Genomic DNA, 27,727 nt, shown 5'->3' with positions numbered 1-27,727 from the left:
TTCAGGAAAGATGCAACCAGCCCAGGCTGTTGGTAATTGGGTCTCTCCTAAAAGCAGCCCTTTGTTCCCAGCTCCCTGCCTCCTGGACTTCTTTCAGAAAGACAGTATATTTCTCACTTTTGAAACCATCGGGTATGTTGAGAATGGCCCATGATCTCTCTCCTGTCTTAAAGCAAGGCAAGTCAAATCAATTCTTTACCTTCCTGGTCTCTAGACATTAGTGGACAAAACCCAGTTTGCTGGACGTGGTCCCAGGTTCTGCTCCCTTAGTTCTCAAACCAGGTCCTTTCCTATGAAGGCTAAGCCCGGGATCTCCTACAGGAGATAAGTCCATACAGAATCCAACGCTGCACTCTCCTTCTCCCTAACCTCTTGACCCATGATGGACCCCACTTTGCTTTCTCCCAGTAGCCCGAGCTCCCAACAATGACATTGCAACCACCCCCCCGCCCCCCGCGCCCCCTCCCGCCATTCCCTGCTGCTCATCTTGCATCTTGGCCAGCTCTCAGCCTATAATTCTTTCCAAACTCGCCTGTATAAAATAATCATGTACATGAAGTAAAACAGGAGTCTCATATACACACTTAATAACTCTTGTGTACTGTACAAGAGGGAGTTCCACTTTATAACCCCAGAGCTTTCGAATGGTTCTCATTTAGCTTCGCATTCCTGGTGTGAGATCTAAAACTTCTCCCTCTCTGCCCCAGCCTGTTGCTGCCTTTTGAAACTGTTGTGTCTCCAGATTCCTTGGGACCATTTCATCTCCATCTCTGCTTCTAATTGGGGGATTTAAGTATTGCTGTTTAGCCCTAGAGCTAAATGTCAGGGTTTCACTTAAAATCCCACATTTTGGGAAGTGAGCACATTGTACTGGGGAAGGTTCAAGTGTGAGCATGTCAAAGTAAATGGAGTTAAATGGATCAGCTAATCCTTCCAGCCACGAGCTCAATCGCAAGGTGAGAAGGTGGGTTCCCACCCCTGGTATTGGACAAGTGCCCTGTGTAACACTGGCCACAACACGGGCACTTCTCGGGCCTCTTTCCTTAAAGGGAGTCTTTCTATAGTAGATGGCAATTCCTCTGTATCTCTAGGCAGTTAATGGGGCAGTACTTATCATCTAAATCTTAGGTTCTAGGGGGACAGTCAATATCAAATTGTCTCTTATGCTGACCCCACAGATATGGGTCTTACTTACCAAAAAACAATATCTCGTGTTTTTTTAAACTAGCTTTATTTTATAAAATATGCACAAACAACACCACCAAAGATTATGGAAAACAGGGACCAAGGATGTAATTAATTCATTGTATTAATCTGTACATTCATCAAATTTTCTTGGTACCTACTCTTTGATAGACACAGTTCTTGGCACTGAGAAGATGGATGAGCCAGATGCAGCCCTCTGCTAACATCTTCAGTTTTATTTCACTCCCTAGCTTGCTGTATTCTGGCTGCTCTGGCTTCCCTTATGTTCTTTGAGCACACCAGTTTTGTTCCTGCCTCAATGTCTTTGCACTTGCCATCCCCTCCAGCCAGGATGCCCTCCCTTCTAGTCTTCAGATGTCTTTTGGTTCTCAACTCAAATGGCTTCTCCCAGTAGAGATCTTTTTTCACCATCCCTCCTCTTAGCACCACTCTTACTTTTATCTCATTGCTATGTCATCTTGATAGTTTGCATCTCTCTATGAAATCCTGCTTGTTAGGTGATTGTTTACTGGTTTATTAACCAGTATCTTTCTCCCCGTCTCCCAAACTGTAAGCTTCTTAAGGTCAGAAACCTTGTCTATCATACATACGTGTATCTTCAAGGTCTAGAAGACTATCTGTCATAGACAGACATTCAATAAATATAGATGAATGAATGAATTCATAACGAGTTTTAGGGTTACATTTTTTTCTAAAACTTTTCTAAATAAATCTGTCAAGCTCAACCTTCATTGTTTCCTTCAATTATATCAGCACCCCCCAGGGATGCAATTCCTACTAAAACAGTATATTTCAAATGTGTTATAACATATAACTCTTCACTCAAAAGACTCTTAACATAAAGCAGTTTCCATGAAGGCAAGGATGCTGTGGCTGAGACAGGATTTGGGGTCTGGAGCCCCATTGATTTCCCCCTGCCCCAACCCTACTCTAAGACACCTATGTAGCCCCACCTAGAACAAATTTTGCTAGTTTGGTTTGAAGGAAACTTTCTTTATTTCTGCAAAATGCTGGTAGATATACTGTGGACACTAGGGAGTTTGGGTTAAGTAAGTTTAGGAAATATATAATTATTTTTAATAAACGTGTATTAAGTGGACACTACATCCCAGAAAGTGTGCTAGTTGCTAAGATACAATAGAGAAAAAGAAAGGTACCATTCCTGCATTCGAGGACCTTATAATCCGGGGATTAAAGAAAATTCTACTGGGCTAAGGAATATAAATGGGATTCTTTCCTGTTGGATCACACAGTGCATTAGCTCTCTGGTATGCTGGGAATATCTGACTATACATTTTGCCCAAAGTTACCGAGCACGTCACGGGTCTAGTGTTCCACCAAGCAGGCTTTGGAAAAACTTGTGAAGACCAACTGCTATGAGCATCATCAGAGGATGAATGCTACAGAATTACCAATTTTCAAAGCAGTCCAACACACACGAAAAATGTATATAATCCTGGATGATTCAACTCATTTGATCTCTGATGATTCGTAAGACATATTGAGATGATCCTGTGTCTTGGATCAACCCCTGGATGTGGGGTATCCTTGCACTTGGAGCAAGTGGACATAGCCATTCAGAGAACCCATTACCTGCTGGGCAGCTACAGGAGGGCCCTGTTCTGCCTTTACCCCAGTTTGTGGCTCTGTCTTTGTAGTCACTCCTTATAGGAAAATAAACTTCTTAGTGTAGAAATGCCTATAGAGAGATTTCAGCCATAAAATATATACCCTCCCCACACACAAATCAGGCAGAAAAATCCAATCAAAAGAGAGAGCCCCTTTTTCTCATCCTTGCCTGGGGACGTAATTAGCTGCTCCTTCCTGTGTATTCCCAGAACACTGTACATATAACTATCTATAGCATTGATCACAGTAGTTATTATTCACGAAAACCATGCAGGGTTCCCTATTTTGTGCCAGGCACTTTGCAAAATATTTTCTTTATACAATTCCTTATTTTCCCAACACTCATAAGCAGTAGGTACTATCATCATTCTTGTTTTAAAAATGGGAAAACTGAGGCTCAGAAAGGCTAAATAACTTGCCCAAAAGAACACGAGTAAATGGAACACCAGAATCTGAATCCAAGCTTGTCTGATTCCCAAGTCTACACTTTCTCCCCCAGATTTCCCAATTAATGGCTTAAGGGTCCATCAACTCCAGCTTGGATCTTCAGTTTCTTGAGTGACATCTTTGAGTTTCATACAGCACCTAACACAGTTTACGGTGCCTAGTGACAGCTCAGCAAAGACTAATTGAATGAACTGTGAGAGGCAACATGGTACAAAGGAAAGAGCTTTGGGTTAGAAAGAAAAAACTGGATCCTTCTCCTGGTTTTGTAACTGACCCCCATGTGACCTCAAGCAAAGCCCCTTCCTCCTCTCTGGACCTTTGTCGCCCATCTGTAAAACAGGGGGATTGAAGAAGACAATTTCTAATATAATCCTTCTCCCTGAGATCAAGCGACCTATAAAGGGAGCTAGCATCACAAAATTTTTTTAAAAAAAAGGGAATTCCCAAGAGGATAGAGATGGTGTTGTCTCTTCCCAACATCCTCAGTGCTTAGCAGAGTGCCAGGCACAGAGTAGATGCTCCGCTAGTACCCATTGGATGAATGAGTGAATACTGACACCCATTCAAAACTCTGCTGAGAATAAACTATAAACACCTCCCACACCCCAAATCCCGGAAAGAAGCAAAAGCCATTTCCTTGCAAGGGAAGATGGATCCACTATTGAACTGCACCGCTGATCCAACCCTTCAAGAATGAGAGTAGCTGGAGTCCAGCCAACGGGGGCAGGAGAAGCTGGGGTGGGAGGCCTCCCAGCTCCCCCTCCCCACCCCACCCCACTTGTGAACTTCAAATTCCTGTGGTGGATCTTTCATCACCAGCATGTAACCTCTGAAAAATATCAACGAGAAAGGTCCAAGTCTCGTTCTGCAAGGCCTTGCCCCCTATCTCACCCGCCCTGAAATAAAAGAAGAAGAGATCAGAAAGCCAAGAGACATGACATCCTAAAAACCCCTTTGTGGGAAATAAAGAAATAAATAGATCGATCCAAGACATAATCTTTTTAGCTCTAAAAACATGTTTTCCTTGCTTTCTGACCCTCTAGCTTTCCAGAGTTTGGGGAGTTGACTGAGCGCCTTTGGTCCTTGAACAATTGGAAGTTCATCACCATGACCCTCTTGACTGTTAAATCTTAACACTGCTTGCTGGAAAGTACTTTGGCTCCAAAAAAAAATCAATCTGTTTTTTTCCAAATGCCCTCATCACTGAGCTCACACTTTGGGACTAGGCGAAGGGTTTTCTCAGATAGCGTGTAGATTCCCAAGCAAATAGCCAGAGTTTTCCTTTTCCCGTGGACTCTGTGGAGTTCACCTGAAAATGTGGTGATTATTTATGTTGTAGGGCACTTTCCGGCGAGCCACCCAGGGTTTCATATCCACAGGAAAACTGACAAATCCAATCAACTCTCCAAGTACAGTTCTGTAAAGTCTTATTCATTTGGATGCCATGAGTTCAGAATTTTTGGATAATTCAGACAGTCTGGATGGAAGTTTCCCTTTGCACAGCTCTACAAAAAAGAGAGTTTCTTAACAAATTGATAATGCAAAGCAGACCGTTGCAGTTGAGAATGAACTGTCTTCGAGTTCTTCAGAATAGCATCTACTGACAGGCAATCAATGATTAATTACAAATTATTTTTATCAAATAATTAAAATGAATTCCAGGCAATTCACTATACCTTGGGAATAGTAGAGAAGGGAAGCAAAAAATATGGGCTTTTGATCCATTGGGCATGGGCTCAAATTCCAGCTATGCAACTCATGAGTTTAAGTTACTGTGCACAAGCTACTTCACTTCTCTGAGCCTTGATTCCGACATATGGAAAAAATTGCAGGATGGATGTAAGAATTGGAAATCACATAGGTAAAGGTAGAGTTTCCAAAATTGTGCTCAGAAGGATTGTTAAGTCCACAAGATGTTAACACGTATTGCACGAAAAAGGGATCCATGGCTGAATAAGTTCGGGATAAACTAGGATAAACAAAATTAAATATGTTTGCTTGCTTCTTTTGTTTGTTTATTCATAGTCCTTTTCAGAGCCTTTAATATTGTGCTTTGTGTTGTGAATTTCCAAAAGGAGGATGTCCTAAGCAGTTTTTCCCAGATTTCTTTCACCAGGAAACACTTCCTGTTAGAATACTTTTGACCTCTTATAGAACTCCCACTGAACACAGATGGGAAACTGAGGCCCCAGGATCTGTGGTTGGAGCTATGTCTCCAGCAAGGGTGTTGAGCCCTTATGGAGGCGTCCATACTCAATCCCCAAATCCTCTTGGGACCAAGGCCAAATCTAGAAGATAGAGTCCATGACCAAGACTGAGAAGTTAGATTTTGGCTTATGAAGCCATCATCTTACAGAGCCTCAAACCAGACCAGAAAAAGTGGCTTGTGGGAATTGCTCAGATGTACCCAGATGCTTTTACATCTGGATGATAGGATCATCAAGGTGACTGCCTCAAGGCCCTAAACGTTTCAGAAGATTAAAGACGTGGATTGGAGAGAGAATGTATGGGAAGGGGGCAAGGAATCTAATTCTTGACACATGGTAAGGGTGTTAGGTAAAAAAAGTATTTGTAAAATCATTAAAATAATGAAAGAACAGAAACCATATGAAATAAATTAGAGTCTTGTTATCAGTTTTCCTTCTGGGGACTATGGTAAATGCAGGAGCCATTGTCCTCAGGGGACAAAGGGAAGGACATCAACAAGGAACTTGAGATGGTATTAAAGAGTGGATCCAAAGAATGTCAAGATTAGCCCTACCCTAGTAAGGTTGAAAATGGAATTAGCAAAATAGGGTCCTCACTCTCATGACAATGAATGTTGCAACACAGCACGTTGCTAAGAATCAAATGAGAGTTTCAGGCAGAAAGTTGTCATTCATTCACATCTTCATTTATTCGTGTATTCAAGACCACCATGTGTTCAGCATTTGATAGGTGCCAGGGAGAGAAAGTGACAAGGCTAAACTATGTCCCTTCCCTCAAGCAGCTTTTGTTCTCCTAGCAGGGTATGGCAGACGCAATGGTACTCACCAAATCCCCCTGTGGTCCTCCGCATTTTCCACCTGCCCTTGAAATAAGGGTGGGGTCCCAGGACTGGATTCTGCTCAAGGGGAATGTGGGCAGAAATGGCCCGGCCTTTAAAACATGCCCAGGTGACTCTCCAGTCCTTTCTTCCTCTGCTGTGATGACCCTGGGGGCCACGTGCTCTCATGGAACAGCACCAGGATGGAGAAGGGCTGCGCAAGCACGTAGGACTAGGCCTTGAGAGAGCAAGAAACTTCTATTGAGCGAGGCACTGGGATTTGGAGGTTTGTCTGTTGTGGCAATTAGAGTTAATTGTCCTGGATAATAGAGAGAAACAGAGAATAAGCACCTAAATATATGAAGCCAGGAAGAAAAATAAAGCAGGGGAAGGGATCAAGAATTGGGAGAAGGAAAGGGAGGTTGTGTTAGGATCTCCACAGGAAACTACACCCTTGACATATGATGACACAAAGATGATTCACTTACAAAGAGACTATTTACAAAGGCTTCTAGTTCAGGGAACCATAACAGATAGTACAGTAACCCAGGCTAGCAGCAAACTACATCCATGCCTAGAAGAGCTCAGGGGAGGACGAGATGGAAAAGGTCATGTGGAGCCCGCAGCCTGGAGAGGAACAGTGGTCATCAGTGGAGGGACACATCTAGTTCAGCCCATCTTACAGTGATGGATCCAGGAGATAAATACTTTGGCCTCATTCTCTTCGTTTCCTCTGACTCCAACTAGGGCTTCCCACTGGCCAAGCCCAGCCAGAAGCCAGAGGGCAGGGAGCCCATTGATGCTGTCCATATAAGTCAGTTTCCAGAGGCAGAGAGCAGGGTGGGGAAAGGTGGAGGGTGATCTGGAGAGGAACAGAAGATACTTCAAACTGACACACTATTTTAGAAACAGTTGTCAGGGATGATCTCCATGAGAAAGCAACCTAGAAGGGGAGACCTGAATGAGGGGTGTGAAAGAGCTTTGCAGAGATGTGGGGAAAGAGGATTTGGGAATTGGGAAAAGCAAATGCAAGGACCTAAGGTGAGATTCGCTGGGCATGATTGAATAAAGGAGAGGGGGTTAGTTGTGAGACTGCACAAGTTGGAGGAAGCGTTTGAGGAAGTGAAGTTGGTGTAGTGTGAGTCCAGGCAATGTAGCGCCTTCAGAATAAGAGGTTCATAGAAAAGAGAAATTCCTGGTGCCTAACGTTGCAGATGCCTAAGGAGGTTGTGAAACAGAAGCCTACCACTGAAATGCACAGAGGAGGGTGTTGCAGCGGAAGGAATCTTGAAAACAATGACACAGAGGCAGGATTTCACCCTGCAGCTTGGGGCAACTGGAGGAAGACCCATCTACTGGGGATGCAAGCCATTTCTTCCCCAACCTTATTTCCTTTTTTTTTTAACAGCTTGAACAAGAAGCAATTTATGTATCACAAAATTTACCCATTTAAAGGAAACAACTAAATCTGTGTAATATATTTACAGTGTAGTGCAATCATCAACGCAATCTATTTTTAGAACTTTTCCATCACCCAAAAAGAAACTCTGTGCCTAATTATAGTCACTTCTTGTTCGCACTCCCATCCCCAGGCAACCTCTCATCTACCCTCTGTCTCTATAAATTTGCCTTTTCTGGACATTCATATACGTGGAATCATGCAATATATAGCCTTTTGCATCAATTTCTTTGACTTAACATAATGTTTCTGAGGTCCATCTATGTCGTAGGGTGTATCCACGCTTCGCTCCTTTTTATTGCCCAATAGCATTCCATTGCATGGAGAGACCACATTTTGTTTATCTGCTCACCAGCTGATGGACATTTGAGTTATTTTCACTTATTGACTGCTGCAAACATTCTTGCGCAACTTTTATGTGGATGTAAGTTTCATTTTTCTCGGGTAAATACCAAGAGTGGAACTGCTGAGTCATATGCTAAGTCCATGTTTAACATTTTGAGTAACTGCCAAACTGTTTTCCAAAGTGACTGAACCATTGACTCCTTTTCTTAAGGAAGTTGTGAAATGTGTGAGTCTTCATCCCTGTCCACAGCTGACTGGACCCAACGGGAGCACATGACCCAAAGTGAACCAATCGGTCTTTCCTTCTTGAGATCTTGGTAATGGGACACACAGGTACATGTGTGTGGTCTCTGCTGTACTCATGAAGTGGCGTGGAGTCTGCCCCATGCGCCAGAGAACAGAGAAAAGCAGCCCACAGAGAAAAGAGAAGTTGACAGACAGAGAGAGAGAAACTGAGGTGAGAAGCCACATGAACTGGGGCGATGGACAAAGCCCTCTTGAGTCCTGAGTTCTCAGTCTTGGTTCCAGCCCGTTGTGAGGTCCAGCATGTGCCCTTGCCGTTTCCTGCATCAACATGCCCCAGTGTCCTCCGATACGTTCCTTTTTTTTTTTTTTTTTTGTATAATTTACGGTAAAATCTTGCTCCCAACAAATAAAATTTCTTTGACTAACTCAACACATTAGTGCTGGAGCAATGAATGAGTAGAAGAATGGAGCAAACTTTTCTCTTAAATCAAAGCAAAAAAAAAAGGCATTTATATGACACCATATAGGTATGACAGCTCCTGGCCTTCAAGCAGCACATAGTAGGGTCATAAAAGTTTTAGCCACCTATTAGTAATGGAAGAGACAAAGAAGAACACTGAATAGAAGATTAATATTTTTTTAATAAAAAAGCTTTTTAAAAACGAAGTTCAAGTAGGTCATTTTACAATTTAACAAAAAAAATAATCAAGTAGTGAAAAACTGCCAAGATTATGGGGTTAGGACTCACGTGCTGAAAGAGCTGGAAATAAAAAATGCTCCTTAAGTACCAAGCATTATAATTATATGCTACTCTAAAGAACCACAGTCAATTCTCCTGCTGACTGGTCTTGATAATCTGTCAAAAATGGGAGGCGGAGAAGCCATACGAGTGTCGGGTAGATTGTCTCATTCTGGGGCCTGGCTTGCGGCTTCCTCTCCTGGGTTCCTCCCGGAGCCCATCTATGTGGCAACAAGGACTTCATCACTAATCTCCTTTTTTTTTTTTTGGCTTTTCCTAAACTTGCCTGGGGGGAAAAGAGGGGGGTAAAAAAAGAAAAAAATAGTCTCAGTGAGAGAAATAACTGTAGGATCATAGGGAAGCAAATCCAGCAGATGAGCTTCCTCATTAAAGGATCTACATGTTTCTTGCTATATGTTTACTGCCCCATTGGAAGGTAAGCCCCAGGAGGAAGGCACCATGTGAGCCTCGAACACTGCTGTATCCACCTTCTCCTAGAAGAGTGGCGGGCACATAGTAGGGGTTCAATTATTATTTGATGAAGGAAGGAAGGAAGGAAGGAAGCCAATGAGAGCATCCTTTCCTTCCTTAGTTCTAGGTTGATGTCAACTCTGAGATCTTGCCTGAAGGCTGAGTAAAAGAAAAATATTTCAGGTTGTCAACTATGCAATCTCTGCCAAATGTGAAATATTCAGGGACAAGAGACATGAGATGGAAGAGGGCAGCAACTGAGGTGAAGTCCAGAAAGGAAAAGACATTTCATTTAGGCTATGCAGAGACCTTCGTTCTTCCATCAGTAGTTAAATGAGGACCTGGTGCATGCTAGGTTTATGCTGAGATCACGGATGATTAAGATGCCGTATCTGTTCTTCAGCAGAAAGGACAGACCTACAAAATGGTCTTTCTTTGGTGATTTACCACATTCCAGCCTAGCATCACCCAATAGAAATCTAAGACAAGCCACATTTGTCATTTTTAACTTTCTAATAGTCACATTTGAAAAAATGGAAAAGTAACAGGCGAAATTAACTTTAATAGCACATTTTATTTGACCCAGTATAAAGAGAATATCATCATTTCACCACGTGATCAACATAAAAAATATCAATGGGATATTTTGCATTCTGTTTTCGTCCTAAGTCTTCAAAATGATGTATATTTTATACTAACAGCACATCATATGTGGACACCAAATTTTCATTGAAAATTCTTAATCTATATTCATGAAATTTAGAATTCATGAAATTTATAGTTGAAAAGGCTAGATTCACATACTAAAGTTGTTCCGAACATGCTTAAAAGCCTTCGAATAGCAGAATCACGTCAGTTTTTAAAAATGAATTTGAATCAATCAACATTAAATAAACTTGAAAATTCAGTTGCGCTAGCCACCCTTCAAGTGCTCGATCACGCCAGTGGCTAGGGGCTACCATATTGGACAGGACGGATATAGAACACTTCCACGCCTGCAGAAAGTCCTATTGGGCAGCGTTGCTCTCAGTGTTCTAAGAGATCTACAAACATTGAGGACAGGCATGCGATTTGTCCTCTATCCTATGCCCTAGAGCAAGGATTCATATAGGACAGATGTCAGTAAATGGTTGTTGAAGGAATGAATGAATGAATGAATGACAGTGTTGTCACATTACAGAGGTTGGAGGGATTAAAGAAAACTTCACAGGAGGAAAATTTATGATAGGTCTTGACAGGCGACTAGGAGTCCACTGGGCCAATGGTCAGGTACAGACGGAGGAGGAGCCTGGTGCCTGGGTGCTGGATTATAAAAGGATCTAATACATTAAGAGTATGATTTTTTTGTTCATCTCTTTTACAAAATCAAGATGAAATTGAGCTTTTTCTGCACCACTTTCTAACTGAGTGTCCTTGGGAAAATCACTTAACCTCTCTTAGCCTCGCTCTCCTCATCTATAAACGAGGAGTACTAATTTCAAAGGGTGGTTTTGAGGAGTAACGAGGTAATAGATGCAGCGTGTTTACCATAGTGCCTGGTACACAATAAACAGTCCATAAATGTTAAATGTCAGTCTTTACTGCGTCCAGTGTTCACTGAGAAGTGGACTGTGGTGGGACGGCAGGATACTGCATGCCCGCTCCGACACCTCTCCTCCTCTTTCTTAGCACCAGCACTCTGACTTTTAACAGTGCAGTTACATCCCAGCTGAAAGCCCACTTCTCTCAGCCTTCTAGCCGAGAGAGGCTATGGGACCTAACTTAGGTCAATAAAGTTTAAGTGGAAGTTCTGTGTGTTATTGCCAAGAAGTTTTCTTAGAGGGAGGGGCTTTCTCTCCTGCCTTCCTTCTCCCCGCCACCCTGAACGCATCGATGTGCTAAATTGGGCAGAGCAGGAAAGGAGAAGGCGCCTGTTTCTCTTGAGGGAGAAACTCCAAGTGGGAGGAGCAGTAGGTGGCATTTCTGGTGCTCTTTGACCTCAGAACCAGTTTGTCAAGGACCATCTCTTGGGAGTAGCACTTTGTGGAACGATGTTTGGGGAACATATTTTAGGTGATTGGGGGGGAAATGGTGAGATGGTCGATGGCTGAGATTCTAGTGAACAACGAAGGCCGTCTGTAAACAGTGGGTGGGGTTTCTAACGCTTTGGGATATTGAAGGAATGATGGGGATCCATCAAGGCCAGTGGCCTCCTGACTGCCACATGGCTGGGCCTAGCCATTAGTTTATGCAGTCAAGGGGACTGTAGGTGGTTTTCTGGCCAACAGCAGTGACGGCTTCACCATATGGTGTGGGTTTGTAACTTTTCTGCCACGCCTGCAGCTGCGTGTTTATTGTGGCTCTCCTGCTGATTGCCAATTGACATTAGACACTAAAGAATGTCGCCGTGTCTCTCAAATCTATTGTGGTTTCTCATAAACTGTTGTTTGTTGTGGCTGAAATACTGGATGATGGTATTTCTTTCAGCCCATGTTTTTGGAGCAGCTGTTTGATGTTTATAAGAGTACATTTCCTTGTGTGTGTTTAAACCATCGTAAACGGGAAGAAAGTCAATAAGTTACTCCTCGCTGTCCTTCAAAGAAACCCAAGCATGGCTTTCAACAGCCTTTATCTTCAATGCCGTACCAAAACCTGGTACATCCAGCCAAGTACATTGGAATTATTCACAGAGAGAAGAGTATCTTTTAAATCCCAACTAGGTCGTGGTATCCTTCGTAAGAGAAATAAAGTAGGCATTATTTCAGAAACTCACCGTGCATTTTCAGTATTGTAGTCCAACACAAAACTTACGTGAGTCTATGCTTCTGGAGTTATTTCTTTATCCTGGAGCACAGGCCGAAATTGGTTTCCTTGACCTGCTGCCTACATATATATATGGCTTTCAGAGGAAATGAAATAGATCCCTCAGGCCCCTGCACTTGCTGGTTATAAAACCTCATATAAATATCAGGTTATCAATAAATTGGAATTGCTATTGTTAATTTATAATTATTACAATGATTTTTTAATAACCCTGACAACTGCATTTTCTTAATGCTAAGAATAGCTATATCCAATTGGCCATTTCCTAACAGGGTGGTGCTAAGCGCTTGACGTAAGTCAGCTCAAACCTCCCAACAATCCTAGAGGCAGGAGTTGTTATTAATGGCGTTTCACAGAAAAGGAAACTGAGGATCAGAGAAGTTAAACCATTGCTCAAGGTCACACAGCTGAGACTAATGTTAAACCCAAGCCTGCTAGATTCTCAGGGTCATGAACTCACACGTTATGTTGTGATTACTGCTTAATATTAAGCTCCCATTAAACCAGAGCCTCTCCCTCCATTAGCAACCATATTGTTTACTATTCCCCCGTGGGCCAAGCATTTGGGAAGATATTTTTACTGCAATGCTTTAAAAGCAACCGTACCCCTGGAGCTTGCATTTCTCATCCTTAAAATGGGGTGCTGATTTCAACAGTTGGTTGTGAGAATTACCAAGGCGAGGGATGAGAAGGATACAGAGACCTGGGGTAGGAGCCTAAGTGTCAGCTAAGGGCATTTGAAATGATAACTTTTTTCCTCATCTCAGCTAGTTCCCTCAATTTGCATTTGGCTTGAATTCTAAGGGGAATTCAACTCAACTCAATACTTTCCATACCATTACCGGCCTCCCCAATTGCGATTGGCAGTCCCCAGTAATTCACAATTCATTCTGTTAACCACGCACATGTTGAAAAAATACAACTGCCAAATTTTGTGAGCCGAGATGCTCCTGGTTCCCACCCACAGTCACACATATGTGGAGATTCCAGAGGGTCTCCAGGCACAGCTGAACCCTCTCACGTGGGGCCACTCTTGTGAACAGGCATGATGCTGGGCCGGTCCATCCTGGGTCTCCGGGAAGCATTTTTGCTTTCCAAGTGTTGGGCAATATTAGCCAAGGATTGTTTATCTGTTTTGATTTTTGTACTTTTTCCAAGTTGAGGACATCTGTGAAGTGTTTTCTTGATTGCAAATATGGACCCTGTTTAGTTTGCTTGTGTGTTTTGCTCCATCTAGAAGAATCACCAAAGAGAACAAAGGTCATCTAGAGGGAAGAGAAGCTCCCCCCACGGGAAATAAAATGAGAAGGAAAAAAAGCAGAAGTGATGTTGCATCTTCAGTGATGTGCTCTGCACGCTGCCAAAAGCCACGTGTGCACGATCGGGTGATAGAAGCTGGTAGAACATTGAGAAAGAACACAAACTAAAACCACGCTGAGCTGCACCAAAATCCTGACTCTGCTCTTGGTAACTGTGTGAATTTGAACTCGTTACTTCACCTTTCTGAACCTCAGTGGCCTTTTCTGCAAATTGGGAAGAGGCCGGTAATTAATAATTCTGGGTTATATTTGTTGAATGTTTACTATGTACCTTTAGTTCACTTAATTCTCACAAATCTTTGAGCTGTCATCCCTATTTTACACAGAATCAAGGCTCAGAGATGAAACAACTTGCCCAAAGTCACAGAGTAAATGGCAGAACCAGGAAAGGACTCCGATGGTGTCTGGCCTGGAGAATAAGCTCATCATCACATAGTTAACACATGGGTTGATGTGAGAATTCAGGTAGAAGATTCAAGTAAAGCGCCACCTCCAAACAGAATTATTCACCCAAAGCAGAAGTAAAACAAGCAAAAATGGACAAGGAGCTGTACCAGATGAAAAACTTCTGCACAGGAAAAGAGATAATCAACAAAATAAAAAGGCAACCCATGGAAAGGGAGGAAATATTTGCAAACCACATATCTGATAAAGGATTAATATCCAAAATATATGAGGAACTCTTACGACTCAATAGGGAAAAAACAGCCCAATTAAAAAATGGGCGGAGGAACTGAACAGGTGTTTCTCCAAAAAAGACATACAGGCCTCCAGGTACAGGAAAAGGCAGTCAACATCACTCATCATCAGGGAAGTGCAAATGAAAACCACAGTGAGACTTCACCTCGCTTCTGTTAGGATGGCTATTATAAAACACACACACACACACCAAAAAAAACAACAAATGTTGGTAAGGATATGTAGGAAAAGGAACCCTTGTGCTGTTGGTGGGCGTGTAAATTGGTACAGCCACTATGGAAAACTGTATGGAGGTTCCTCAAAAAATTAAAAATAGAACTACCATGTGATCCAGCAATCCCCAATGACCAAAGGAACTGGAATCAGGATCTCTGAGCGATACCTGCATTGCCACGTTCACTGCAGCATTATTCACAACAGCCAAGACATGAAAACAACTTAAATGTCTACTGATGGGTGAATGGATAAAGAAAATGTGGTATATACATACAACAGAATATTATTCAGCCTTAAAAAAGAAGGAAACCCTAACCTTTGCAACAACATGGATGAAACTGGACATTATGCTAAGAGAAGCCAGACACAGAAGGACAAATACGACATGGTATCACTTACATGAGGAATCTAAAATAGTCAAACTCATGGAATCAGAGAATAGAATGGTAGATGCCAGGGGCTGGGGAGAGGAGGAAATGGGAGGTGTTGGTCAAAGGGTAAGTTTCAGTGACGCAATATGAATAAATCCTAGAGACTACCGTATAGTGCAGTGCCCATAGTTAATGACACTGTATCGTATACTTAGAAATTTGCTAAGAGAGTAGATCTTATGCCAAGTGTTCTTATCAAAAATAATAATAACAGGGGCCGGCCCCGTGGCCGAGTGATTAAGTTCGCATGCTCTGCTTCGGCGGCCCAGGGTTTCCCCGGTTCAGATCCTGGGCGCAGACATGGCACCGCTTGTCTGGCCACGTTGAGGCGGCATCCCACATGCCACAACTAGAAGGACCCACAACTAAAAATATACAACTATCTACTGGGGGGATTTGGGGAGAAAAAGCAAAAAAAAAAAAAAATACGTTATTAGGTGATTTTTGTCATTGTGCAAACATCAAAGAGTGTACTTGCATAAACCTAGATGGTACAGCCTACTGCACACCTAGGCAGTATGGTACTAATCTTACAGGATCACTGCCATATATGCAATCCATCAGTGAGGGAAACATCGTTATGGGGTGCGTGACTGTAAGAATAATAATAATAAGGGCAGGAGGAAATATTTGCAGTGATGGTATACATGTGGTGATGACTTCATGGGTGTACACTTATCTTCAAACTCATCAAGTGGTATATTATATAGGTACAGCTCTTTGTGTGTCAATCACACCTCGATACAGTTGTCCAAAAAAAAAAAAGATTCCAACTATTTACACCCTAAAAAAAAAGTACTACTTCCTAGGTATGACATGCTAAGTTAAAATAGATCAATGGATATATAAGTAGATCCATTAACACACACATACACAAACTTCCACCCCCAGAGCTAAGGGAAGAAAAAAGGAACGTGAGCAAAGAGGAATTTTCAGGTAATGAGAGCTTAGCACTACAGTGAAGCCACTGATATCCAACACTGAAGGGTCCGAGGGGGGAAGAGATTTGATGGAAATGCGATAGACGTGGGAAAAGACTCATAAAGCCTCTATTCTTCCTGAGACCCTGGCCGCCAAGGCACCAGGACATGACATGGGATCATCAGCTCCCGGTGGGCCAATAGGTCGAGTGTCAGGAACTATCTGTGGGTCAAACTAACAGACACATGGAGAACGTTCCATGTCAGAGATGGTGACACTGAACAACTGTAAACCATCAATTAGACACTCGGAGCTCAGCTTGGAATCGATCCCTTTTTCTTCCAGATTCCAACAAGGCATTTTCACTTGCAGCCATGTAGGCGCAACACCATTTACTGGACCACTGCTATTTCTGAGTCTCAATTTAGGGGCTATGGGGAACAGGAACACAGTCATCACCACCATGGGACTTAGAATGCCAATGGACACAACTTAGAATCCACTGGGCAGAGTTAAAAATAACAGTGAAATGAAGGTAAATTGTAAAGTGTATGAATGATGAAACATCATCTACACGCAAACACTGTGAAAAATGAAATAGCATTTAACGGAATTTCTGACTGTCTGGAACCTTCAATTAACTAGAATTCCTTTCTCCTATTTCACCTTTAGGAAAAAAGAATGGCTCAGAAAAATAAATGAAGCTGGATTCAGAAATTTAGTCCAAAGGGGAGTTCAGAACATATTCAACTTAATTGCCAGTACCTTTTGCATCTCTTTCATCTACATTCCCCAGACCGTGAGCCCCATGAGGACTGTCCCACATTTTTCACTTCACTGCTGCATCCTTAATGTCTAGCAGAGTGCATAGCACTTAGTAGGACTGCAGTAAATATTGACTGAATAAATGCTTGTCCCTCCCCCCTGAAATGTCTCTTCCATGTTTAATCATCAAAGGAAGATTTCAATTGTGATCACCATTGGCCAAGGGAAAAAGGAGATGCACCTCTTTTAGAAAGATTTTCAGAAATGAGGTACGGCAAACTAAAGATGGCCATAGATTCTTTGCTACTCCTCCCATTGAGAGATGAAACCTAATTCCTTCCTTGGAATCTGTACTGATTCCCGTGAACTTTTTGACCAATAGAATACGGCACAAAGGACATTCTCAAACTTCGGAGGCCTTCTGAGTCCCACCTCTTGGAACATTCTTTCTATGAGGCCTCAGCTGCCAAGAAAGAAGCTCAAGTACACCGGGGCCTCTATGCTGGACACATAACTGGACAGTCTAGCAGAGTCCAGGTAACAGCGCTAACTGAGCCAGCCTTCCGGACAGGACTGCCAAGGCACCAGGGAAGTGAGTGAAACCATTTGGGATCCTCTAGAACAGGGGTCAGGCACTCTTTCTGTACAACGTCAGAGAGTAAATATTTGAGGCTTTGCAGGCCACATAGTCGTGTCACAAGCAATCAACTCCACTGTTGCAGCATAAAAGCAGTCATAGACAGTAGGTAAAAGAAAGGGCATGACCGTGTTCCAATAAAACTTTATTTACAAAAACAGGTGCCAGGCTGGATTTGGCCAGTGGGCTATAGCTTTCTCACCCCTGCTCTAAACCAACCCAAGTGACCTCTGTTAATACTACATGGAACGGAAGAATCGCCTGGCTGAGCCTTACCCAAATTCCTAACCCGCAAAATCGTTAAAAAATAATACAATTTTTGTTGTAAGCCACTAAGTTTTGGGCAGTTTGTACACAGCCAGAGATAACTGGAACAAAAGAACTGAAACTAAAAAAAGTGTTTCAGGAGCGTGGGAGGGAGGCAGGGATAAATGTCAGTCCATTCCCCACGAGAACTACTGTTGCGACCCGTGAGCACTGGGGAGTAGAAAATAAAGGCGTTATCACCCAGGACCGGATTGTTTTACTCAGAAGCAAGGAGACTTGAGCTAAGAGTGAAAGGAGATGTTGAAGATGAGGGAAGGGCACTGAGAAGAGGCGTAGAGGCCTGTGCGATGGTTACAGGACACCGTCGCTGTCCGACTCCTGGGGACACTGTTCATGTTGTATTTCCCATGAGTGGTACCCCCAGAAGACGTTCATCACAGCAGCCCTGGTTAAGAAAGAGCAGGAGGTAGTCTATATAACGGGCTTTAGAGTCAAATGGACCTGGCTTTGCATTCGCTTCCATCTCTTACCAACGGCATGATCCCAAGCAAGCTCTTTAACCTCTGCAAAGCTCACATTCCTCACTTTAAGTAGTACTTGGCTCAGGGGGTGCTTGTGAGGATTAAATGAGGCTGTATAAGTAATTCTGGCAAATAATAAGTCTTCAATCAGCACGAGTTTAATATACAGTTTTGTGTATAAACGTGTGTGTGTGTACCCACGCATGCATGCACATATACACACATATTTATAAATAAAGAGAAAACCTACGGATGCCATAAGAAGATACAGCTCAGTGGAGTCCAGTGTAGTTGAAGTCAAAGGTTTTCCAGTGCATGAGTTCACAAAAGTCATCAAACATGCATGGAGGCCTCATTCAAAAATTGTGAGGCCCTTTAACACATTATGCGGTGTCAATATGTGTAAGAATCACCTTGGGTCTTTGCTGAAATGCATATCCCTCTCTTCCCCTGCCTGCTCCCCCAAGAGATCTGGTTCAGCAGATCTGGGCTGGGATCCAGGCATTGAGTTGTTAACAAGCGTCCCAGGGTCTGCTCATCTAAAAAGTCATCTGGCCACACTTCGAGAAACTTCCTTCTGTCAGCCTCATGACACGAGGAACCGGCTTAGAGAGGTGAAGTGGCTCCCCCAAGGTCACCCAGCTGGACGATGGCAGAGGCCCGTCTCACGCTACGTCCTGTTCTCCTGGCACTATGCAACGTGTGCCTGCAAACTGGGTGTGATGACTGTTGCTGTTCTGGACTGGGTCCCCACGTCTCTAGCAAAAATCCCGGCCTTGAGCAGCTGCTCTGTGACTGTTGGTTGAATAGAACTGAATTAAAGCAAACCCCAATGCTAGAGTTGAAAAGGAGTTTGGGAATCTTCCAACCCCATCATCGTATTGTTCAGAGGAACAAATTGAAATTCCCGTGGTGGAAAGCAGGTGCCCCCATTTGCGCGGAGAACAAAGGCATGGACTCTTAGCCCAGCACATTTTCCTTTCCTCCACTTCAGACTTTGCACCGAAATGACATACTAAATAAACCTGGCATGCGCTCCGGTCACTGGTAAATGGAAGCCAAGAGGGATAAAATCCCGCCTAGTTCCCATTACGCTATAAATCTCAGTAGTATGTTAAACGCGGTGGGAAAGCGGAATCACCCAGATCATCAGGAAATCAGTCCTTTCTTGGTCTGGCAAAATCACGCTCAACCCGTCACTCTATTATTCCATGTTATGGCCCTGAGACCAGTCTAAACAATCCTTTTCTATAATTAAAAAAGATATTCCTTTGCTAATGCCTCTGGCTCCCTTTAGTGAAGGGAGCAGCTGCCAGGTGGGATAACAGAACGCCGGACGTGCGAGAAGGCTAAGGCCAGTAGCACAATGAGCCATTACAAGTTCTGTTTATTTTATTTGGACAACGCTTCTTACGAAAAGGGAATTAAAGGCTGGAGTCTGCACCCTCTAAACTTTTCTGGACAATGCACAGGCCATCCCTTTTTAGATAAAGGCCTGTTTCGTAGTCCAGCTATACACACAGATGCGCTCACACACACACCCCTTTAGAAGTTTGTGTTATGGGTGGAATTTCTCCAAGTGTGTATATTTAAATCCAGCTACTGTGTAACTCTAGGTAAGATACAGAAAAGCACTCTTCGCCTCATCTTCTTAATCCCTAAAATGGAAAAAAAGCCAAAACAACAACAATGCCTACTTTACAGAATTTTTCCTGAACAGTCAATAAGTGAAAGATTTTGCAGGATTTCAGGCACACGGCAGATGCTAAGTAAACCGAGGCTGGCAGCAGCACCAGGGGCGGGAGAGCACGGTTTTGAGATGCTCAGGATCAGGAACCAGACTACCTGGGTTTGTCATCACGGCTCCCACATTTATCAGCCAGAGAACTTTAGGGGCATGACTGAGCCTCAAGTACCTGGATTTCCTCAAATGCACAGTGGCATGGTAATAATAGCACCTACCTCCCTGGATGGGGCGGTTGAAAGGAATAGTCCATGCAAAGTGCCTGGCTCAGACTAAGGAAGTGCTCAATAAATATTAACTCGTGGTGCCATGTGCAGTTAATCTGGAAATGAAGTTTCTCGTTTAGTTCTTCTCAGAGCTATAAACCTGAGGTCTGGATTCTCCGGCATATTTGCCCTGTAGCTGGGTTTGAGAACGCTGGCTCGGGTCGTTTTGTAAGGGCCCCCAAAACAACCACTGTATAAAAATCAAAGGTAAGGTTCTGTCTTGAAACAAAAACATTGGGCTACTTTGTCTTGTTTTCTTCAGGACACTCATGTTTTCTGTTTAAAGTTGGGGAAGCCTGGGAGCAATCATCAGGAGCGACCAGACAGAGACAGCCAAGAAGCCAACACAAGAACTTCTCTCTTCCAACAGAGAACAGAAAACCCAGCAATTTGTCCCCAAACCATTCTTGAAGAATGCTGAGGCTGGATGGGACCATGGGCTGAGCTGGTTAGGTGATTTCCAAACCTAGCTTTGATTAAGAATCACCTTGGGAAGACTGATAAAAATACATATGGCGAGCCCAGGGATGGAGATGCTAACTCTATAAAGACGGGACCTGGGAATCTGCACTTTGACATCTTCTGCCCCAGATGATTTGAATGCGGCCTTTGGAGCCACTGATCCCACTCAGTCATGACAGATGGGGAAACTGAGGCTCAAGGAAAGAAAATGACTTATCCAAGGCTAATCAGTGGCATAGATGGGACTCCAATCCAGGCTTCCGATTCCTCAATTCCGGACCCTGCATTTTTTTCTCAGGTCCTGTGTCCTTAGAACAGACATGGGGGATCCCAGCTTCTTTTCTTCAGCGTTTAGGTTGCAGAAAACCATGTGCTATCCTGCTGAACCTCAGTCCATCACCACTTTCCCATTTTCCCCAGAGGTGCCCCCACCCACGCTCTATCCTTCTCCCTGCCCAGCAGAGTTCAGAAAATAGCTAAAACCAAACTGAGAAATAGAAGTGGGTTTTTTTTGCACATTTGTAGAGGCAGCCATTAAGACCATTAGCAGACCGACCATTAACACTATATTGGCTGGGAACTTTTTTTTTTTTGGAATACTGGACTGGCTTTAATATCTCTAATTGCAACTACTGACTCGAGACACATCCTGGTATTTAACTCTGCATCTGCTGGTGCAGAAGCTCAGTTAAATGGCTATGAGAACTTCAATAGCTGGGTACCACTCAATGTTATCAAAATCTTTAATCTCGGAAAGCCACAAGACAGGACTCTTTCCCTGCTTTTTGCATGAAGTTACCCAGGACTTAAGAGCAAATGGGATTAATGTTTCAAAGCTTTAGGAGATATCTGGATAAGTACACCTGACAGTCTGGATTCTGGGGGCTCAGGAGACAGTGAGTTTGTGTATAGATACTTTGTGGGGCAGACTCTGCTATGGCCCTCATAATGGAGGTTCCAATCATGGCAGGAAATCAGATTGTATACAGAAACTCCAAGATGGGGTGAGTATCTGGTGACAGACATTTCTCCAAGCAAGGCTGGCAGTCTCGCAGACTGGCTGGGAGGGAAGATGAGCTAAAAGCTCAGAGTGAGAGCACGACCTTTCTCTTGTCTGTTTCTTGACCTCCCCTAACACCTTGATAATGAGGTGACACTACAGATGCTCAGCGGGTGTTTAGCAAAGTTCAACTCACATCTCTGCCTATTCAGTGGGGAACTTCCAATTCCTAAGGCAGGAGCAGTGGAAAGCTGATGTTGACCATGCAGAGTCAGCAGACAGAGAGACCTTAGACTGGTGACTAGTTGCCTACCAGCTGTGTGGCTTTTGGCAAGTCGCTTAACTTATCTGGCCTCGATTTCTTCATATATAAAGCAGGGTTAGTAATAGTGCCTAGGGATATAGTTAGTGATATATTGTATGGAAGGACTCAATAAATTGTTGCTGAAGTTGTAGCAGTTGTTGTTATTTGGATGGTTCCAGATCTCAACATCTCTGATACCTACCGCCAGAAAGAGGGAACTTGGAATGCTGGGAGCTAGGGCTATGCCCCGAAGGCTTTATTAAGACTTTAATTAAGACTTTTATGTTCGCAAGGGAGAGAAATCCAACTCAAATGGGTCTAAGAAAATAAAAATAATTGTTGGTTCACATAATTAGAAAGTCTAGGGGTAGAGCTGTCCACTTTCAGGCATGATTGGATCCAGGTACTCAAAGGATGTCATCAAGTTGTAGTCTCTCTCCCCATCTCTTGGTTCTATTTTCTTGAATTTACTCTCAGGATGGCAGCTTCATGCGGACACCCCACCAACCTGGCAAGCCCTTAGGAAGAGAACTCCAGTTGTCCAATAGTTCCAGTGAAAACCCAAGGGCCTCCCCTCACTGGCTGTGATCGTGGCAGCTTAGACCGTGTGCCCAGCTTTGCACCAATCACCATGGTCAAAGGGAATTGGAACTCTCATTGGCTAGACTGGGTCATGTGCCTGATCATTGAGCCTGTGGTTAAAATCACATGAGTTAAAATTGGAGGAGGGAGAGTCTCCCAAGAAAAATCAAGGTACTTTTGGTAAAGGAAGGGAGACTGAATCCTGAAGAGACAAACACAAGAGTTAAATCTTCTACAATGAGTCTGGGCAGGTGGAACAGCTCTTACCCAAACACGGAGGCAGTTCCAGAATCTAAGGAGCAGTTGTAGAAGCAGTATTTAAGGAAGGGCCAGGTTAGCCAAACCTGAGTCCTCACTCCCATTCAAAGCCAGGCTCAGAGAAGGTGTCAGTGGCACCAGTGCACAAAACTAAAGGCACCAAAGGAGAACAGATGAGCCAAAATAGGATTCTGACTGGCCAAGCTCTGGTCATGTGACAACTTTTGTGCTCAAGACATTTACACACAAAGAATATTAATTTTCTGTATTAGTCAAGGTTCTCCAGAAACACAGAACCAATGGAATATATTGATACAGCGATTAATAATGAGATTTTTTACAAGGAATTAGCTCACACAACTGTGGAGGCTCACAAGTGCCAAGATCTGTAGGGGCAGTTGGCAATCTAGAGACCCAGGAGAGCGGGCAGTTTAGTTCCAGTCTGAATCCCAAAGCCTGAGAACCTGGTGAGCCAATGGTATAGTTCCCATCTGAAGATTGGTAAGCTCGAGACTCAGGAAGAGGCAACGATTCAATTGGAGTCCAGAGGCAGGAAAAAAGTCAATGTCTCCGTTCAAACGTAGACAGACGGGAAGAATTCTGTCTTACTGTGGGAAGTGTCAGTCTGCTTGTTTTATTTAAGCCTCCAACTGTTTGGATGAGGCCCACCCACATTGGAGACAGCAATGTGCTTTATTCCATCTACTAATCTAAATGTTAATCTCATCCCAAAACATCTTCACATTAACAATCAGAATAACGTTTGACCAAATATCTGGATACACCATGGCTCAGTCAAGTTGACATATAAAACTAACCATCACAATTCCCAGAAGGAGGCTGTGGCCATCAGGGTTTGACCAGAGAAACACAACCACTAAGAGATATTGATTAAGGTGTTTGTGACAAGGACTTGCTTTACACGATTATGGCGGCTGGCTGGGCAAGTCTGAACTCTGTAGGGCAGACCATCAGGAAGGGCAGCCTGGAACTCCTGGGCGTGAACTGAAGCTGCTGCCCACAGGCAGAATTTCTTCCTCATCAGGAAAGTCTCGATTCTGTTCCTAAGACCTCTTATCTGATTAAATCGGGCCCATCCAGATTACCTAGGACAATCTCTCTTACTTAAAACCACCTGATTATGGACGGGCCTTCATCGCCTCTACAACACACCTTCACAGCAGCCCCCAGATAAGTGTTTGAACGTATCACTGAGGACTATAGCCTGGCCAAGCTGTTACATAAAGTTGACCATCACGGAGGCTCTGTTTCTTAGGAGGACAGGATAAGAGAGTCAACAAGGTGGTCAAAACCTTTGATGTCTAAGACACAGGGAGGCAGAGAGTGGAGGAGGAAGGAAAAAATAAAACTAAGAGCAACTCTAGAGTGGATATATATAGGTAGGTGCCACCTGCCTTCGCAGGCTGAGTAATCCCCGTGTTGTCACCTCAGCGATTCTGAAGGACCATTGTCAGCTTTTGGACTGCTACAGGCACGACTCAGTAAAATCAATAGCCCTCTCCCCTCCATCTCTGCTATAACTGCCCTAGTTCAGGCCTTTATCTTGTCTTTCTTGGTCACCCTGCTTCTGGTCCTCCACTTGTCCGTCTCCTCTCATGACACCCCCAGTTGGTGCCCGGTCCATATGCCCTCAGTCCACCCCAGGTGTCACTTGAAGTTTCAGTGACAGTCCCTATACCTGACTTCCTGCCTCAACCACCTCATGTCTCTGTCCGAGGGTGCTCTCTGACTCAGAGTATGCTCAGCCCGGGGGGGACATACAGGAAACGCCAGGGAGTGGATGCCCCAGGAGCATCCCTCAACCAGGGATGGAGGCAGCCGCTGGATAAATACCCAGCTTCCTCACCCACAGTAGAAAAAGCCTGGGATTAGCACAGTGTCTCCCAGAGGCCTGGAGGATGGAGCCCCATTTGCCCTGTACTGCACCCGTCCTTGCCTTTGTCCCCTTTTCTCACTCACTTCCCCGCTCCCTCCCAGTGCTTCCTGGGCGCACATCCAAAGTAAATCACTTCCACCCAAATCCTTGTCTCAGGATCTGCATTTTGGAGAACGCAAACCAAGTCATCACCTTCGACCTACTCATCCAGTAACACAACACGGGCCATTGTAGTCTCCATGTAAAACCCATCATTGCTCTCAGAAGACACCAGTTCCTCAACAGGGAGCACAAGGTTCTCCAAGCTCTGGCCCCTGCTGACTGCTCTGGCTTCATCTCCTGCTCTCCTGCACAGATTGCTCCACTGAGTTCTTGGAGTACCTTGAAAACACCATAATGGTCCTGCCTCTAAGCCTTTAGACTACAGTACCATCTGCCAAGAGCTCCCTTCCTGACCCCATCACTCCAGAGCATCAACGCCATCTTGACCTAGTGAACTCTTATCACTGAGGATGATTCAAGGCTTTCCTTCTCCTGAAGCCTGTCTAAATGTCACCCCTGATCCCCAGCCCTACAAGCAGCATTGTTCGCTCCTCCACCTTTCCCTCACACACCTTGATTAGAAGACCTGCTGCCACTCCAGTGTATTAACTGTTTCCATGTACATCTTTCCCATTTCACAATGAGACTCCCAAGAGTAATGATAACACCTTCCTTTATCCCCAAATCGTACAGTGACTAGCACATTACAAGCAATTATGCAATGCTTGTTAAATGAATGAGTGAGTACTCTTAATAGCCCAGGAAGTATCCACACCCATTCCCACTCCTCTGCCCACAGCTTGCTTCCTAATAAAGAAAACTAAAAATTTTCCAAAAGAACTCTGAATTTGATAGACCACTGATTTACTAAATGTGTATTTATAAACCTCAACTCATTGGCTGGAAAGTTCACATAGAATAATGACTGTGAAAGATGCTCCATAAACTGCTAAGTACCGAGGATATACTCAGGGTTGTTTTTATTACGAACAGAGTGGACAATTTAGAAACAAGTAAAGTGAGAGGTTGGGCGCCTTGTCCAACATCATTCAGGAAGTCAGTAGGTACGGCAGGATTAGAATGAAGCTTCCGACTTTGGTCTCCAGATTTTCTACATGTTAAACGGGCATCTTCTTAGGACAAGAAAGCCATGAAAACATGGCCACAGGTGTGGCAATAGCAGCCGATTCAATACTTGCCTAGAGTTTGGAGACGGAGGGTTAGAATTTAGTAAACCCTAAGAGCAGCCATCACTTGAGAGCCCTGGACTAGGCCCTTCATATGCATCTGCAAGCTTTGGGACAATGATTTTTGATGAATATTTCAGCTCCAATTTACAGACGAGGAAATGGAAAGTCATAGGGGTTCAGTTAGTCATCTGAGAAGAGGTTGAGCTCAGATTCAAGCCCAGATATGGCTAATTCCAGAACCTACTATCTCCCACATCCACACTCCTCAGAAAGTAAGAAAAGTTGACATTAGTAAGCAGCTATTTTGCAGCAGGTACTTAATTACCTTATTTCTCATAATAACCCCGCAAAGCGGCTCCCATTATAATTTCCCTGATTTTGCAGTTGAGGAAACAGCATTGCATACAAGTTAAGTCCCTTTGCCAAAGTCAAAGGGGGGTGAGATCTTGGCCCTTTTAGAAATCAGAGGTCATTTTTTTCCATCTTTCCCTGTTTCTTGGTTCTGGCAGTACATCAGAACACACAAAGAGCTTTTTAGAAACTATCCATCTCCAGACCCCATCCCTTGAAAGTCTGATGCAGCCATTGCCACCACAAAGAAACAAATGTGGAAACAAATTAGGTGGATAAAGGCAAAAAGGAGACAACTGTTTTGTCCAAGCCGAAGCATAGCAGAGAAATCCAGATGGATTCCGGCAAATGGGCGTCCACTCTCCCAGCGCTGACAAGGGTGCAATTGAGAAAGCGAGAAACTCTGACCTCAAATCCAATGGCCTGAAGACAGCAGAGACAGAGAATCACAAGAGAAAAAATTATGCATGAGCTTACCTTACGGTGGGGATTTCAAAACTGGCTCTCTGGAACTGGTCGGGTAAGTGATAGCACAGCTACACAAATGGCTACTTGGCAGCCGTGAAACGGGATGGATTTGTTCTAAATTCATAGACATGGAAAGATGTCCAGGGCATGGTGAAAAAAAGCAGATTGTGAAACACCTTAGGAGTTTGATCCTGTTTGCACGTATAATATGGACGTAGTACCAGGCTTTTTGGAGCATAATGGTATGTATTATGATATAGTGCACAGGAGTGTAGTAGGCAATATATGCACACAGACTGTGTGTGTATATATACGCTACGAATATACTATTATGTACATGGTACTGCATTCATTACGCATATATAGAAAGCAGGAATATATCGTGCATGACTATAGTATGAGTCTGTCTAGTACTTTGAATAGACATGAATATATAGATGGATGTTCACCAAAATATTAATAGTGATGGACTTTGAGGGCATGGATTCTTTCCTTCTTTCCTTAAATGAACATTTATTGAGCTCCTACTTTGTACCAGACACCATCTTTCTTCCTCATGCCTTTTTTCTAATTGCTTGAAAATTCTAAAAGCACGTAGATACCTGTCCCTTTATTAACAGATAATTTCAAAATAACGTGGTCTCCTGTCAATTTCCCCAGTAACCACAGATGGGAACTTTGGCGACATTTATAGGACACCCGAGAGCAGAGGAGAGAGAGGAGACCCAGACAGAGAGAGGAGAGCCGAGGATAGAATTCCCAGCCCGCTCCTCCCCGCCTCCGCACACGAAGTTGTTTTTTTTTCCTTTGGTCGGGGGTCACCATCTGTAGATTTGTTCTGCACAAAAATAAAGCCATCCATCTCCCTTACGTGGTGTCGTGTAAGCTCAGGAAAAACCCCAGCACTCAAGGGGGGCCCTGGGTGGGAGAAACACTTATCTGCCTCAGCCGGGTCCAGAGCTCCCCCGAAGGCATCCTTCTCTAGACTCAGGGGGTGGGTTTTGTTTATCCCCCTGGC

At 43.8% G+C, this 27,727-nt stretch overlaps 2 long non-coding RNA genes across 16 annotated transcripts in view; one reads left to right on the top strand and one right to left on the bottom strand.

Annotated features, from left to right (window-relative positions):
- The window catches only part of LOC123287650 (uncharacterized), a 216,701-nt gene that overhangs the window by 21,431 nt on the left and 167,543 nt on the right, over positions 1-27,727 (bottom strand). The gene's annotated exons all lie outside the window — the stretch shown is intronic.
- The window catches only part of LOC139045923 (uncharacterized), a 45,021-nt gene continuing 17,773 nt past the window's right edge, over positions 480-27,727 (top strand). Inside the window, exon 1 of the long non-coding RNA XR_011505361.1 lies at positions 480-26,761. This is a non-coding gene — a long non-coding RNA (uncharacterized lncRNA). The remainder of the gene's footprint in view (positions 26,762-27,727) is intronic.

This window comes from Equus asinus, chromosome 8, assembly GCF_041296235.1.
Source record: "Equus asinus isolate D_3611 breed Donkey chromosome 8, EquAss-T2T_v2, whole genome shotgun sequence".
NCBI classification, from domain to species: domain Eukaryota; kingdom Metazoa; phylum Chordata; class Mammalia; order Perissodactyla; family Equidae; genus Equus; species Equus asinus.
Note: the sequence above shows the minus strand (reverse complement) of the source record. Positions and strands in the feature narration are given on the sequence as shown.